The sequence below is a fragment of the Erythrolamprus reginae genome, chromosome 1 (genome assembly GCF_031021105.1).
Source record: "Erythrolamprus reginae isolate rEryReg1 chromosome 1, rEryReg1.hap1, whole genome shotgun sequence".
In the NCBI taxonomy this organism is placed as follows: Eukaryota; Metazoa; Chordata; class Lepidosauria; order Squamata; family Dipsadidae; genus Erythrolamprus; species Erythrolamprus reginae.
Genome location: NC_091950.1, coordinates 165850039 through 165866833, shown reverse-complemented (window position 1 = coordinate 165866833; position 16795 = coordinate 165850039). Strand labels below are relative to the sequence as shown.

At 38.8% G+C, this 16795-nt stretch overlaps 1 protein-coding gene across 1 annotated transcript in view; it reads left to right on the top strand.

Annotated features, from left to right (window-relative positions):
* NCKAP5 (NCK associated protein 5) overlaps positions 1–16795 on the top strand; it is an 845077-nt gene that overhangs the window by 73300 nt on the left and 754982 nt on the right. The window lies entirely within an intron of this gene.

The window sequence follows — 16795 nt, the reverse complement described above, 5'->3', positions numbered from 1 at the left end:
GTGCAGTGGTGGGATCAAACATTTTTATTACCAGTTCTGTGGATGTTGCTTGGTGGGTGTTGTGTGGCTTAGTGGGTGTGGCCTGGTGGGCATGGCAGGGGAAGGATACTGTAAATCTCCTTTACCTCCCCACTCCAGGGGAAAGTTACTGCAAAATCTCCATTACCTCCCCACTCCTGGGGAAAGTTACTGCAAAATCCCAATTTCCTCCGAATCAGCTAGGACTCCAGAGTCAGAGAAAACACGGGAGAGGGGCAGTCAGAAGTGATATTTACTGGTTTTCTGAACTACTCAAAATTTCCACTACCAGTTCTCCAGAACGAGTCACAACCTGATGAAACCCATCTCTGCAGCAGTGTGCTGCAGCTGCCTAAAATGCCAACACAGCCATAGGCTGCATTAATAGAGGGAGGAAATCAAGACCACATGAAGTGTTACACTGTTTTATAATGCTTTGGCAAGCCAACACTTGGAATAGTGCATCCAGTTTTGGTCACGATTATATAAAAAGGATATGTAGACTATGCTTTGTGACATCCGGATTTAGCGAGCAAGGGATGTGAACTGCATAGAAAATACACTTTTGTTTGGTTATGAAGAAATACCCCAAGTCTACTAAATGTAGACTGACTTTTAGCTACAGGTCTCCCCAGCAAATGGCAAATTTTGAAGCTCCAGGTGAAGAGGATTCATTTTAGGATGAGTAACCACAGTTTGTAAATTGGGGGTTTCTAAAGGAATGCTGGGAAACTCTGTATTTTAAAGAACATTTGAGAGAAGGGTGCAGAATAGCCCTTCTCTGCCAGCAGCTGTAGAGACCCGGCACCAATCAAAACACTGTTTGTGAAGCAACTGATCAACACTGATAAGGTAAGTCACTAATATATGAAAATAAGAGCAGAGTCCACTTTCTTCTAATACTGATGGTGTTACCTGGTTTGGAAATCAAACATCTGCAAGAAAACCATCAAGCTCAGAGAACACCAAGGACCCCACAGTTCAACCCTTTTCTACAGGTTTTCTCTTCTGTCGATAAACACTTTTTGGTTAGAGAGACTCAGAGCCTGCCTTATATGAGATGGTTCCCAATGCATTTCATTCTAAATTTTGATATGATTTCTGTAAATAAAGAATGGAGAATTATAATGGTCGAGTATTTGACCTTTCTTACATTAAAGAAATACAAAGCTAAGGGATAAACAAATAAAAAACAGATTTGGAAAAAAAGGCTCAGGAAAGAAAAAAAATGAGTGTAAGAAAGAAAGAGGAATAGAAGGAAAACCAAAAAAGAATGGTAGAGATATAAGTAATATATCTGCAGGGATTGGATACTGTAGCCTAGAGGAGAATTCTCTGCCTTACAAGGCAAAGGTTGCAGGTTCAAGTCCCAGTGGGTATGGCTAGCTGATGAGGCCAAAATAAGGCCGAAATAGATCTATCCTAGTCTCCCTTAATTTTCAAATTCAGCAAAAAAAGTGACATGTATGTATGTATGTATGTATGTATGTATGTATGTATGTATGTATATATATATCAAACTCTTACTCTAAGATTGACATTTGTCTACATTATTTCCATAATCCCATATCTAATCATCAAAGCCCACATCAACTTTTAATTTCAGTTTCTCACAAAAAGTCCAGTAATGGTTCCTATCAATTTAATCATTATTTCAACCAATAGCTAAACTATTTAACTAGTTCAACAAATAACCATTTGTTAGCAAATCCACAACTGATTTATTTGATTGCACCCAACTCTAAATAAAACAGAAATGGAAAATCTACAGTTAAACTGTAATGCAGACCCATGTGTCGCAACTTTGGCAATTTTAAGGTGCATGGACTTCAATTCCAGAATTCCCAAGGCAGCATGGTTTGCCCATCTTAAACTTGCCAAGACTGAAAAATGCTGATCAACAGATAGGGATTTTTCCATTCCTCTTTTATTGGTTCTTACTTATGAGCAATCATAATGCAAAATCCTGACTTCCACCCCATCCCATTCCCTGACTAACTTGCCTTCCAGCGCTGTTCTCCTGCATGCAGGGCAACAAAAGAAGACCATGTGACTTACAGTTTTAAAAATGTTCAGTCAGCCTTTCCAACTTGGGGGTGGGGGAGTGATCTCATGACGTTGGAAGGTCTGACTGAACTTTTTTTAAAAAAACTAGTGGTCACATGGTCTTCTTTTGGACTGTGGAGGAGGTGGCAGCCTACCAGCTGATCAACGCTGCAGGTTCATTCACTTTCTCAGGTTCTCAGCTGATCAATGCAGCTCCCAGTCAGGCCCCTGCAGCTTCTCCACCATGAATGGCAATCCATGGGGGAGGGGGCAGAAGGAGGGGTGATGTGGCAATAGTGGGATTTGCTGGTTTGCTGAAGTAAGCAGAATCTTAACACCCATTTTCCCAAATTGGTGCAAACCAGCTGCAGCCCATCATTGGCTATGCCCAAAGCTTCTACAGAAGAGGAGAAAATGGGATGACAGATGTCATGGTGGTGTCTTTTTCTCTCAGAGAAGACAGAAGAGCCTGCCGGTATATAGTTTATTGATCCATTGGCTTCTGGAAATAATGATGAACTTCCCTGTATTTCCTCAGAATGTAAAACAAGCCAAAGAGAATGATCCATGCAATACAAACAATGCTGGGAAAATATATTCTTATAATGTACAAGACTTTATAATATCACACACACACATACACACACATCTTTTTGTGGCCATAAGAGGCCATTCTGAATGGACTGTTGAAAAAAGACTGCACACATATTTTGTGATGAGAAGTATTCAAAACTGCAGAGGAAGACCCAAAACACACATCACTGTTAAAAGGCAAAACTCAGAATTTCTTGCACAAAATCTGTTCCAGCTCTCAGCAGTCCTCAGGTCGTCTCCTCACAATTATGAGAGCAGACAGCCCTAATTTAAATGATTGTGTAAAGGCTCCCCTCCACCATAGATTGTGATGCCTGCCTGTTTCATGCAGTGGAAAGTTTTCTCAAGTTAAATACCCGATTAATTCATTGTGTAGAAGGGGAAGAAGTAATTCTGGTTGTGGTGACTCACCAGAATGCCATGATGAATCTAACATTTTTAAACAGGATCCTAAACTGTTTTGTTTAAAATCTTACCCCCAACCCCACCCACAGATACACATATATCTTATGATACTATTGGTTGGGACACAATTTGCAATCATAGCTTAGTAAATACATAAGAGTAATCTATCAGAAACCCATTCCCATCTAAGTTTCTACTACTGCCTAGGTCCTAATCCTTAGAACTTGTAAGTTAAACATGTCATACGTACAAAGTTTACTTAGTTTGGGCTATTTGCTAGACAAAAATGCATGGGTGCTAGAGACATGTACTTTGTCTTATTTCCCTTTTGTTGGTTTATGTTATCATAGATACCTTTCCTGCTTTTTCAGCATAGTAAATATTGTTCTTTGGAAACCAGTGAGATTTGCAGTGAGATACTAGATGAGTAAAGCAAAATTTTGCACCAGGATAAACCTAGAACAAAAGTTCATGGTAATACATTTTTGTGAAGATGTTGATACATATCCTTTAAATCCAGACGGAAATCTACTCCTTACACTTCTAGTCAACTGACTAATTAGAGATGAGTTTTTATTAAAAGAATCAAACCTCTTATTTTACTTTATTTTACAAGCAAAGGAGCCTGAATGTGCACAGAGCAATAATGTTTCAGTTCAGCGGAGTTCATAACTCCAATGACTGGATGGAGAGCTGAAGCAGTGGGATAATTGGAAACCTATTTATACCTTTAGGATTACTTATCACTTTTATGGCAGATTTGATTTTGAAAATGTTTCATTGCACATTACCAAGAACCAATTCATAGATCCTTAGCCACACATTGAGAAAACCTAATGATTTATAAAAGGACATTTATATGTCCTTTATATACAGTTTATTGAGCGACATGACCTAGAGGTGAAGATACTCACCTCACACTCAGGAGTTTGAGACTTCAATCTTAGGCAGTGACAGATATTTCTCAGGGTGCAAAGAGAAAATATTTGCTGAGAACACTGTATAGGCCTCAGGAAAGTTTATCCAGCCAGTAAACGCTCAGCTACATTCAGTTGCCCCAACTCCACCTTGATTTTAAAAAAAAGGCTTATAGAGTCATTTAAAAAATTTAAAAATTATGTACAGTTCATTACTTTACTTTACTGCAAATAATTTATATATTTGGAAAAGATCTTTAATATATATGTAGAATTTACTTACAAGACTTTACACATTCTTAAAACATGGTCCTTCACAATACATACATGTAAGGAGACATGTCTCTCTGGATGATTAAATTGGTCATGTCTTTTTTCCAGGTAATGCAGCTGCTTTGATAGCTGCTCCTGGCTGTTTCCACATGTCAAAGAATTTTCTTTTACTAAGAGGGGGAAAAATGAAGAAAGCCAAATTGAAGGGACTCTTTTGAATACACCTCCAATGCAGCTTGCGTGAGAAGAATGTTGTTTAACTTTTCTATTTGCTCCATGAGACACAATCTGTTTCTTAATCCAAACACCTTCACAAAGATTTGAATTTCCTTTCATGTTTCCCTGAAACCAAACTTTGGTGTGTCTGAACATATTACCTTGTTTCTTAAAATGACCAATGATTTTTAATATCAAATTTTATTTTTCAAGCATAACTTGAAACCTCTTTCCCTGATTTCTGAGAAATGTGATGTCCTGATAAAACTATTTTCCTTGCAAATAACATCCCATTCTGTTTACAAATAACCAAAAAAACCTTTTACTACAGGTGTTACTGTTAGTCAGTGAGTGAGATGGCCATTTTCTAGATTTGATATATTAAATAAATAAATAAAGAAATAAATAAATAAATAAATAAAGAAAGAAAGAAAGAAAGAAAGAAAGAAACAAACAAACAAACAAACAAACAAACAAACAAACAAATAATGTATGGGAGAATGGGACTACAATGGATAGTATGATCAGGCATACTAAGTCATTGGATGTATTAGGCTACTCTCCACCTGGTACATTTTTACAATACACAATCAAAAGAGTCTTCGGAGAGGGGCGGCATACAAATCGAATTAATAATAATAATAATAATAATAATAATAATAATAATAATAATAATAATAATAATATTACAGATGTATCAGGGCTGCTTCAACAAATTATATTTGACTGAACATGAAAGCTTAAGACTTGTGAACTTCAACTGCCAACATTCCCAAACAAGCAGTCCATAGATCTTAAAGTTATCAATAGTGGACACCCCTGATTTAGAGGCTGAAATCTGTTTGTGTTTGTTCTCTTTTGCATCTACTGCAAAGCAAAATGTCTTATTTCTAAAAGTATAGCTTGAACCAGGGATGGGTTCTGGATTCCTTTTTTGCTAGTTCGCTCAGGGATGTGCCACATGGGCATGCACACAGATGTACAATATTTAATTTAAAAAAACCAAGATGGTTGTGCCTATTGTGCCACCGAGAGAACCAGCTCATGCATGTGGCAGGCCTAGGTCGCTGACGGTTCCAGCAATCCAGGAAACCAAGTTACTACTGGTTCTATAGAATCAGTCTAGACAGGGAAGACCTCTGGTTTGAATTTAGAAAGTATAATTTGGAGATATAGGGAAACCAGGATTTCAATACTAGAAAATATATGTGGCTCAGAATTACTATGTTGGAGTCTTGGGATTTGAGAAAGAAACTCCTGCAAGCTCAACCAAACTCAGAGAACCCCAAAAACCCAAATCAGAATTTTGAAACCAGTTCTCCAGAAACATCAATTTCTAAATTGATGTCCATGTGCTGCCTCTATGTTGGTTGAGGCAGGCAGGATTCCCTTGGGTACCATTTGTTGGGGGTCAAGGGAAAGGGAGGGTTTTGCCTTCTCTTTCTGCTCAAGATCCCCATGGACAATTGGTGGGCCACTGTGTGACACAGAATGCTGGACTCGATGGGCTTTGGCCTGATTCAGCATGGCTCTTCTTATGTTCTTATGTTAAATACATATTTAAGCCCTCTTTCTCATTTTGCTTGTTGAATCTATAGTTCTTCATTTTTCCCCCCTTCATAAACCCGCTTGGAGTTTTCCCTGCTCTGAAGTTTCTTTATGTTTACATTCTCAGCACAGAAAAGATATTAGTGTACACAGTAGCACTTCTGTCATGTTCCTCTTCCAGTGATCTAAGACTTCACTTGAAAAGGCCAGCTTCTGGGAAATAAGCGCAGATTTAGTGTGACTTTAGCTTAAGGCCTTTCTTTGAGGAGACATTCCCAGGGACAAGAATGTGAAGCAAGGCTGCAAACCCCAAGTTCTTGAAGACTAGAAGATGTTGTCCTTGTTTTACACAAAAACAGCCAGCCAGCCAGGAGGAGTGAAAGGTCAATATTTTCTTTTGTTTTATCAGCTACCACAAGCTGAATAGCTGCCTTTGTCATTTCCAAAGGATTCGCCTCCCTTTTTACTCTGGGGGGAATGCCACTCCAATTTACATTGTGAACAGTTTATTGTGCTGTAGCAAATACCTCATGTTTACAGAGAAACTATTAATCCAACAAACTATTTACAAATATTTGTATAATGAATGAACCGGCATCTTTGCAATATATGTGCATGGCCTTAATGTTTACCCTCCCTTTTTACTGGAAGATCCAGCATAGTCTATCAAATTTTGATTTAGTAAATAAATTTTAAATCTGCACTAAGTCCATAATGCTTCTATATAATATTTATAGACACAGTCATGCTTAAAGCATGCAGGGTCTTAAAAAAAAGAGTGCAGCGTTTAATTTACTAAGCATCTATTTATTTGGCTGCATGTCTTTTTTATTCCTTTCCTTTGGGGTCTGGCAAGGATAGGATTCCTACGGAAACTTGGCTTCATGCTCCTAAGGAAAGCATAGTTGAGATAATCACAAGTATTTACATATGTATAAGCAAAATTCTTACTACGCTCCCAGCTTGCACTTCAGGAGAGACAGTGGTTCCACCCCACCCTTTGCAGTTCCTTCTTTCTTTCTCTCTCTCTTTTTTTGACAGCCAGTTAATAAAGACTCAACAATAAGCAGCTGCTTGTGATGTCATTTGGGACTTTGTCCACAGAGCTTGTATTTACAAGTACGGAGCCGCAGAAAAACTAACTGGCAGCAAACTTTATGTCTGCAGTTACAGTAGGACTTTCAACTGTGCACATGATGAACTTGAGAGCTCATTCAGTACTCTACACCAGAAATTTTTAAGGCTTGGTAAATAAACACAGCATTCACTCAAGAGGATTCTGGACTGCTTGAAACTTCCACAATTTTTTTCCCTTTCTCTAGTACTGGAGCAAGTTTTAATGGAGCAAGAGCAAGTAAGAGGTTTATTGTTGTTGTTGTTTATATTATTATTATTATTATTATTATTATTATTATTATTATTATTATTATTTACAAATTTCCAAATTTCCAATTCTTTTCTTGTTACTCTATTAGCAATTTTACTTCAGTCTTGCAGCTGGGGGTGACTGTTAATTAGCAAACTAGCAACTGTTAGGCAGAATTATACAATAGTTAGGTGGTTCAATATGTTTTATGCATTTTCTCATAAAACTGGAAGGTCAGAGCTGAGCATGAGTTTGATTTTGACTTTAAATTTTATGGATATGTTAAGCTGTACCGCTTTTGGGGGTAATTGAATTCATCTGTCTACAATTTTAAGGCTAATGCTAGCTATAATGAATATTGTCACTAGAGAAATATCGAATTTGAAAATATTAAACTACTATTTATATTTTGGGGTTATTGCTCAAATTATATTAGATAGGCTTCAGAATTGGATTACTTATTTTGATAGATTTAGACTTTGAAAAAACACAGATCTGCACATAGGTTTTGAAAAATTTCAGGGCATCAAAAGATGTGTGAAACTGTGCTGCGAAAAGTTTTTTATTAATGGCTGAACATGAAAGTTTGGATAATGTTACCAATGGTGCACAGGAGGAAAAATGACTGAGGAATGTTCACTTTAATCTTTAGTAGTAGAAGGAGCAACTTCAAATCACAACTGCTGCATGCCACTGCAACTTAACTTTTCAGAGAAGTTGGTGTACATTAATCCAAATTTACAAATAAAACTGCATGAAATATTTACTAAAGAGCAAGCAGAAAAAGAGATGATGTGAATTTGCCATGCTGTCCCTTTTCACCCTCTGGGCAATCTTATTTACTCATGTTGACATGGAAGAGAACATAATAGGATTTAATGGGACTTAATCCCTTGTAAATCTGTCTAGAATTTGAGCTTTTGGATACAATCCCCTATGCACTTCCCTGGAGATAAGCCCGCTTTATCCCAAATGGGTATACTTTTGAACGATCATCCATAGGATTGTATTTTTAATCATCAAAGTCCCCATAGATATTTTATGGAATAATATATTTTACAATGCTTTCTCCTTCCTTCTTCCTATTGCAAGAAGAGGTTGCTTCCATCACCTCATAGAAGCCGAGAAGATGATCAAGATATCTTCTTGTGTTCCCTCACCCTCTTTCTGTACTCTTGCTTCATAAGGTTTTCATACTTTTAGCTTTGCCTGACCTTATTATTTTCAGAATACTGATGAATCTTTTGGAACAAACTGTATGTTTTCCATTCCATGATTCACTTTTCATTCTAAGGATGCTGACTCCACATATTTGAAGAGGTAGGTGTAGTAAATGTACACATGAAAACCAAGCCCAAGTACACATGAAAACCAAGGTGTAGTACAAGTACACATGAAAACCAAGCCCTCAGATCTTCAATATCTACAGGACCACCTTCTGCCACACGAATCCCAGCGACCAGTTAAGTCCCACAGAGTTGGCCTTCTCTGGGTCCCGTCGACTAAACGAGACCCTTCTCTGTGGCGTCCCCGACCCTCTGGAACCAGCTCCCCCCAGAGATCAGAATTGCCCCCACCCTCCATGCCTTTTGTAAGCTCCTTAAAACCCACCTCTGTCGTCAGGCATGGGGGATATTTCTTCCCCCCAGGCCTATACAATTTATGCATGGTATATTTGTGTGTATGTTTGGTTTTTAATAAGGGTTTTTAATTATTTTAAATATTAGATTTGTTATATGTTGTTTTATTATTGTTGTTAGCCGCCCTGAGTCTACGGAGAGGGGCGGCATACAAATCTAATAAATAATAATAATAATAATAATAATAATAATAATAATAATAATATAATATAGAATAGGTTTAATCAACCCACATCATCCAAATCTTTTGTAATGGAATGAGTTACGTTATTTTCACATTCCATCTTATTTTATTTCCACTTTGGGTTTCCTTTGATCGTTGCTTAATTTTGTTTGTTTGTTCCCCAACCCACACATTCTATGCCTGTATATTTATCCAGAATGTTCTCATCACCTTATTTATTTAGTAATATTTCTATCTGTTTCTTTCATTTCATTGGAAACAATCTCAAGTAAGGAAGAAAATTAGGGGCTTTGTAAGATTGAAAGATTGTAAGATTGAAGGCAAAGCTAGATAACCTGGGGCTCATTCCCATTTGTACTTTCCCACAAAGCTCTCTCAGATGACACTACTGGAATTCAGCATCAAATCCATTATTTTTCACTAGTGTGATCTGATTTCAGTGAAAAAACCCAAAACAAAACAAAAACCCACCACACCAAATATTTCTATTAGATCTATGTGAGGCTTAACATACCCAGTTTAAATCCCTAGAGTTCCCTTGGGAAGAAGAGTTAATGAATTGAAAATGTAGCTCTTGGTTGCAACAAACATTGCCTAATTCATCATTTTTAGGATGTAAAGGATTTAAAATAAGGAGTTTACAAGCCCTGTGGATATTGCCGTGGTGGGTTTTAGATCATAACAAGCAGTATATTTAACAAATATACTAATGCAATTATTAATGTATAATTAAACTGTCCTTAATTGTAATTAAGCTAAAAATCTTTACCAATTAAGAGGGTTTTTAAAATATATAGTAGCACTTAACAATATCTATAGCTGTTTTTCTAGCCACTTGTTCATCTCTTCCTTGTAAGGTACCAAGATTTTTAGATTTTTTCCTTATTTCAGATTTGAAAAGCATATAACGTTTGACCTTGACCTCGAAGCTATGTAGGTTTAAATGAAGAGGAACCATCTTTGACTCAATCCCATGGGGCTGGGGCTGTTGTGGCCATTTAGATTTCGTAATATTCCATACCTGGCCTTGGATTTGGGTGGTGGTGGTGTCATACTTCTCCATTAAAGAATGGTGGACACACTGTGGTACTCGTGACTCATATCTCCTAGATGAGCAGGAGGTAACTGTGGCTAAGAAGGCCTGTCTGTAACTTCATCTGATCCAACAGTTGCACCCTTTCCTAGTTTGGCAGGCCCTTCAGACAGTCATTTATGCCTTCATCACCTTATCACTAGAGGTGAGATTCACATAATTTAACAACTGGTTCATTTAGTGGAGAACCAAAAATGTGAGCGTGCACAGCTTCAAATATATGGCAATGATTTCTTGCACACGGCTTCCCACACACCTTCTTGGGCAGCTGCAGTGAGAAGAGCAGGTGAGAAGTGGAAATAATCTGGGCTGCATGGGTGGGGTGAGCAAGCCAAAGAATGAGATATCCAGGATGGGATAGCGCTGGGGCTGATGGGTGGGCCCAGATGATGGTTGAAACTACCAGTTTGTCCAAACTGATCCGAACCGGCAGCAGCCCACCTCTGCTTATCACTCAGTTGATAAGATTGGTGGGAATTGGATTTGTTACTATGTACTGTTTTTATTATTGTTGTGAGCCGCCCCGAGTTTGCGGAGAGGGGCGGCATATAAATCCAATAAATCTAATCTAATCTAATCAGTTATTGCAATGTGTTGTGCATAGGGATGACCTTGAAGACCACTAAGAAGCTTCTACTGGCCCAGAATTCAGCAAGTTGGGCAGCTCTGGCTGTGCATCAGTATGCACATATGATGCCCTCTTTTGCAATTTGCCCTGGTTCCTGTTATGATTCTGGTTGTGATTCAAGGTTTTAGTTTTGACCTATATAGCTCTACTCTACAAGGCATAGATCCTAATTACTTGAGGCGCCTATCTTCCATGGATTGACTCAATCCAATAGAATTGACAAGCTTGGGGTCTTTTCAGTTAAAGAGCATTATCTACAAGACCCTAGAAGCATTTTCTGTCACAGCATCTGGTCTCTGTAATGAGATTTCCCCTGATACCACACGAGCCCACTCTGCTGGCATTCTGAAAAGTCTTAACAACCTAGATGATTTTCCAAGCCTTGGGTTAGGTTCCTTAGGGTCACTGCTGGATTGTGTGTTAATGAAGCTTCATTATTATTATTATTATTATTATTATTATTATTATCATTATTCACAAAAAGCACAGCAAATGAGATTGATATGATGGATTTTGTATCACAATATCACAAGTCAAACACTTCTCAAGCATCTAAAACTGTGATTTGTTTTCATATGATGTGCGCAGATCCAAGTATGGTGGCTTTTGCAACTGACAGATCATGATTTTGTTTGTGTTTATTGTTTTCAAATGCTGGCTGAGGTCTTTTGGCACAGCACCCAATGTGCCGATTACTACTGGGACCAATAATAATAATAATAATAATAATAATAATAATAATAATAATAATAATAGTAATAGTAATAGTAATAGTAATATTAATAGTAATAGTAATAGTAATAATAATAATAATAATAATAATAATAATAATAATAATAATAATAATAATAATTCTGGCATATGCCAGTGAGAGTGGCCCCAGTGGTCTTTGCCATGCTGGGCGCAGTGCCAAAAGATCTCAGTAGACATTTGAAAAACATTGGAATTTACAAAATCTGCATCTGTCAACTGCAAAAGGCCACTTTACTGGGGTCAGTTCACCTAATTCGCCACTACATCATGCAGTCCTAGGTGCTTGAGAAGCGCCCGACTGATGATGAAATCTGAAATCCAGCATAGTGATTTCATTTGCTGTGTTGTATTGATGATGATGATGATGATGATAATAATAGTAGTAGTAGCAGTAGTTGCAATTTACTGTCTTATTCTCTTATTATAATTTGTTTTTATATTGTTTGTTTTATTTACACTGGCCCAAATCAGTTGAAGTTGGGCAATGTCTAAATTGAATAAATCAAATTAAGACAGAGAAGTAAAATTATACTAAGTACACTTCTGTGTTGTTACTATTTGATTTTCTTAAAACTTTGGAAGCAGCCTGGAGGCAATCTTTGAAAGTCTTCACTTTTGCTGATTTAAATATTCCAAGAAGAGAGAATAGAGACCATTGCTGTACTGAGATCCAGCAGAATCTGCAGCAACACATCTCCAAACTTTACCTCCACCTCCACATGAAATGGAGAGGGGAAAAAACTCAAGAGCTTAACATTTTGGTCTCCTCATCCAGTGATAAAATAAAGCAGGATGTTGATACAGTACATCTCAGTGCGATCCCTGTTTGTTTTGATGGCTATAAGAGCCTTCAAATATGCATTCATTTGAAAAAGCTTGGAGTTCCAGAATTAGAAGAAAAAATGTTAAATGAATCTTTTCCAATACTGAAAGGGATCCACAGGTTCCCAAAACAAAACAAAACACCCCCAAAGTGGAGCACTTTTAGCTGCACTATGCTTGAGCTAGAAATTAATGAGCTCTCCAACAACACCACTGAGGTTATAAGAAGACCAAAATCCAAACGTCCTCTGAAATGGCCCACAATATTTGCATACAAGTGGCTTAACCTGCAATAAAAAGGGATCCAGGGAGATAGAATTAAGCTATAATGGGAGTTGCTTGTTTGTGGCTGACTTCAGTGTATGAAGTAAGTTTGTAAAGCATGGTTTGTGGCTTAGTGAAGCCACAAATAAGTCATTTGTGACTTACTCAACGGTTAAGCAAACCATAGATCAATGTAATATATAAACCAGACAGTGTAATATGTGAAGTAGACTGTAAGAAAAGAAAAGAAAGAAATCTTGCTGGTTCTTATTCTCTGAGAGAAATGGAAAAAGGAATTATGATTTAAGGATGCCAGACAGATACCTGGTTGAAAACGGACGCAGCTAAGGAAGAGGGTAAAGTGCCTGTTTAGAGAATGACAAAGACAAATTCTTGAAAGGCAGAGAGAGAGAAAAAATTGCAACTGCATGGGTTTCACCATGTCAAGACAGATGTAGATTCAGGTCAAAAGACTCTTAAGTTATTGGATTTGTAGTACTTATTCCTCATTCTCTTCTACAGCTTAATTCAACTGATACCATAGTGATGTATGGCAATGTTAAGAGGCCTCATCTTATTTGACTATTGATTGAGATTATTTCCTTATCAATGTGAATAAGGCGGAAACCTCAGCTTTAATTTACTTTCTATTGCAGTGATGGCGAACCTATGGCATGGGTGCCACAAGTGGCACATGGATCCATATCTGCTGGCACACGAGCTGTTACCCTAGCTCAGCTCCAATATGCATGTGCGTGCCTGACAGCTTATTTTCGGCTTGTCCGGAGGCTCTGGGAGGGCATTTTCAGTTTCCAGAGAATCTCTGGTGGGGGATGGGGAGGCATTTTTGCCTCAGGAACCTGGGGAGGGCAAAAAACGGGCCAACCTGGCCCACAAGAGTTTGGGAAATCGGCTGTTTCAGGCCTCCAGAGGGCCTTTAGGGAGGCAGGGGAGGCCATTTTTGCTGTCCCGAGGCATTGGATTATGGGTGTGGGCACTCATGTATGTACAATAGCATACGCACACACATTTTCGGCACCCGAGGAAAAAAAGGTTCTCCATCACTGTTCTGTTGCCAAACCTCGACTTGGTTAACATATCAAATGATGGATGATCTTCATTCTTCTGAAATAGTTAACAATTCACCTGCACTCCTGCTTATGTGCATTGTGAAATGAACAAAGCCATGTCCAGCCCATAGTAGCAATAGCAATACCACTCAGACACCACTTCACAGTGCTTTACAGCCCCCTGTAAGTCATTTACAATGTCAGCATATTGCCCTCAACAACTTGGATCCTCATTTTACCCACCTCAGAAGGCTGAGTCAACCTGGAGTCCTGTCAGGATCAAACTATTATTTTTTATTATTATTATTATTATTATTATTATTATTATTATTATTATTATTATTTATTAGATTTGTATGCCGCCCCTCTCCGTAGACTCAGGGCGGCTCACAACATACAATAAGACAATTCATAACAAGTCTAATAAATTGAAAAAACATTTAAAAACCCCATTATTAAACCAGACATACACACGGACACACCATACATAAATTATATAGGCCCAGGGGGAAGGAGGGGGAATGCCTCAATTCCCCCATGCCTGATGGCAGAGGTGAGTTTTAAGGAGTTTACGGAAGGCAAGGAGGGTGGGGGCAGTTCTAATCTCCGGGGGGGAGCTGGTTCCAGAGAGTCGGGGCCGCCACAGAGAAGGCTCTTCCCCTGGGACCCGCCAGACAACATTGTTTAGTCGACGGGACCCAGAGAAGGCCAACTCTGTGGGACCTAATCGGTCACTGGGATTCGTGCGGCAGAAGGCGGTCCCGGAGATATTCTGGTCCGATGCCATGAAGGGCTTTATAGGTCATAACCAACACTTTGAATTGTGACCGGAAATTGATCGGCAACCAATGCAGACTGCGGAGTGTTGGAGTGACATGGGCATACCTGGGGAAGCCCATGATTGCTCTCGCAGCTGCATTCTGCACGACTCCAGACTGTGGGCAGAGTTTGCCTGCCAGACTACTTTCTAACCTCTTTGCCACCATGGCTCCTGGTTTGAAAATCACTGGGTTTAAAGCAGAATGGTCCACTATATAAACTAGACCCAACAGAGTTTGATAAATGGGTATTGCATCTAAGAAGGAATCTCTGAATTCAAAGTCAACTATGGTAAAAATGAGGTATACCATGGGGTTTGGTGTTCTCTTTGCTACTATTCAACAACTTCAAAGAGGCCGCTGGGCAAGCTCATCTGTCACGAAGGGGGTGAGGTATCATCAGCATACTAACCAAGGGTGGAATTCACATACCTTCCCTATGGACTCTCAAATGTGCATGTACCGCATTTGCGCATGCACAAAGCATTCTGCACATGTGCAAATGTTGAAAATCATCATGATGATTTGATGGTCATGATGTTCAGGCGGCGGTGGGGGGCTTCACATAGTCAGCCCTACCGAATCACACGAGCCAGATAGAGCGGATGAATTTCACCCCGATAATAACTACATATTGTATCATATTGTATCTCCGAATTAAACAATGCCATGGACATCTTGTTCCTGTGAGGATCTGAGTGGGAAACAACAGGCTTCAGCTGAACTGGAAAGACTAAGTGGTTTTATGTGTTGGGACTTGCTGCTCTAGGACTGTGTTCTCGTTGATGCTGAATGACCCACATAGCATCCCTGCACAATCTGGAGAGCTTCCTGGGCTCATTACTGCAGCTCAAAGAGCAGGTGGCTAGGAGAGACTTTGCACAGCTTTGTGTCATGTCCACTTGTGGCCATTCCCAGATCAGGAGAGCTCTGCCCACAGTCAATCATGTCTTAGTCACCTCCTGATTGGATTAGTGCCATGTGCTTTATAGGGAACTGCCCATGAAGAGTATTGCGAAGCTTTAGCTGTTGCAAAATGCAGTAGTCTAGGCAGTTACGTGTGCTTCTAGAACAGCACATGTTACATTTCTGCTTTGTGAGCTACATTGATTGCCAAGATTGATTCCAGGTCCAATTCAAGGTGTAGTTTTTGACCTTTAGAGCCTTTCTTGGCATTGGGATGGTTTACCCGAGGGGTCACCTCTCTTCAATTACATCTGTCCATCCCATTATATCCATCAGGTCTCAATTCGTGCAAGTCCTATATGTTAGGGAACTATGCATGGCAGGTCCCAGAAGTTGAGCCTTTTCTACCTTGGTGTGTTCCCTGTGAAGTGAGGTTAGCATTGTTCCTCCTCGTTGCTCAAAAGCTGTATATGTCATTAGCTCTGGGTTATCCCAAGGGACCAATGAGATTGTGAGATGGCTCCATTGTTGCTTTTAATATCTCCTTTATGCTGTATTTTTGAAAATGAGTTTTTAAATAAATAAATTTAAATGCATTGTTTAATATCTTGTTGTAAGCTACCCAGAGTCATTTTGAAGCAGCTGTAGAAATTTTGCATGTAAATAAATAAAAATAAACACTTTCAGCAGCCACGTTTTTTGAGTTCTTTTCTGATTGTTACCCAAATGATGAATAACCTGAGACATATGACCATTCTTTAAAACCTTTTGCCATGGTGATTACTTTTGACTGGCACTAAGGTATCAAACTCCAGTAAGACATGTAGTGTGACAGACGGGGCTGAACGCTGTGGTGGGAATTGCCTATTGCACTGTGAACAATGCAAATTCAATGCCAAGGCAGCCTGGTTAATAAAACAGCCGGTAAATATTATGCTGCGGAAAGATGGACATTTATAGAACCAATGTTTCTGTTGAGCCCCATGTTTTGATAGGCTTGCCACTGAAAGATCCAGTTTGTTTTCTCAGACTCAGATGAGATCTGGATGGCCTGAATGCATAATAGATTTGTGCAGCTGGAAATTTGTGTCGCAAATTATTTTCTTTGACAGTGCTAATTGATTATAAGGCTTCAGCCTTATCTCAATTGTTAAATTCAACAGTTTTCCCTCCTCCTCCTCCTTTTTCTTGCCTCCATCCACCTTTCTTTCTTTCTTTTTTCTTTTCCTTTGAA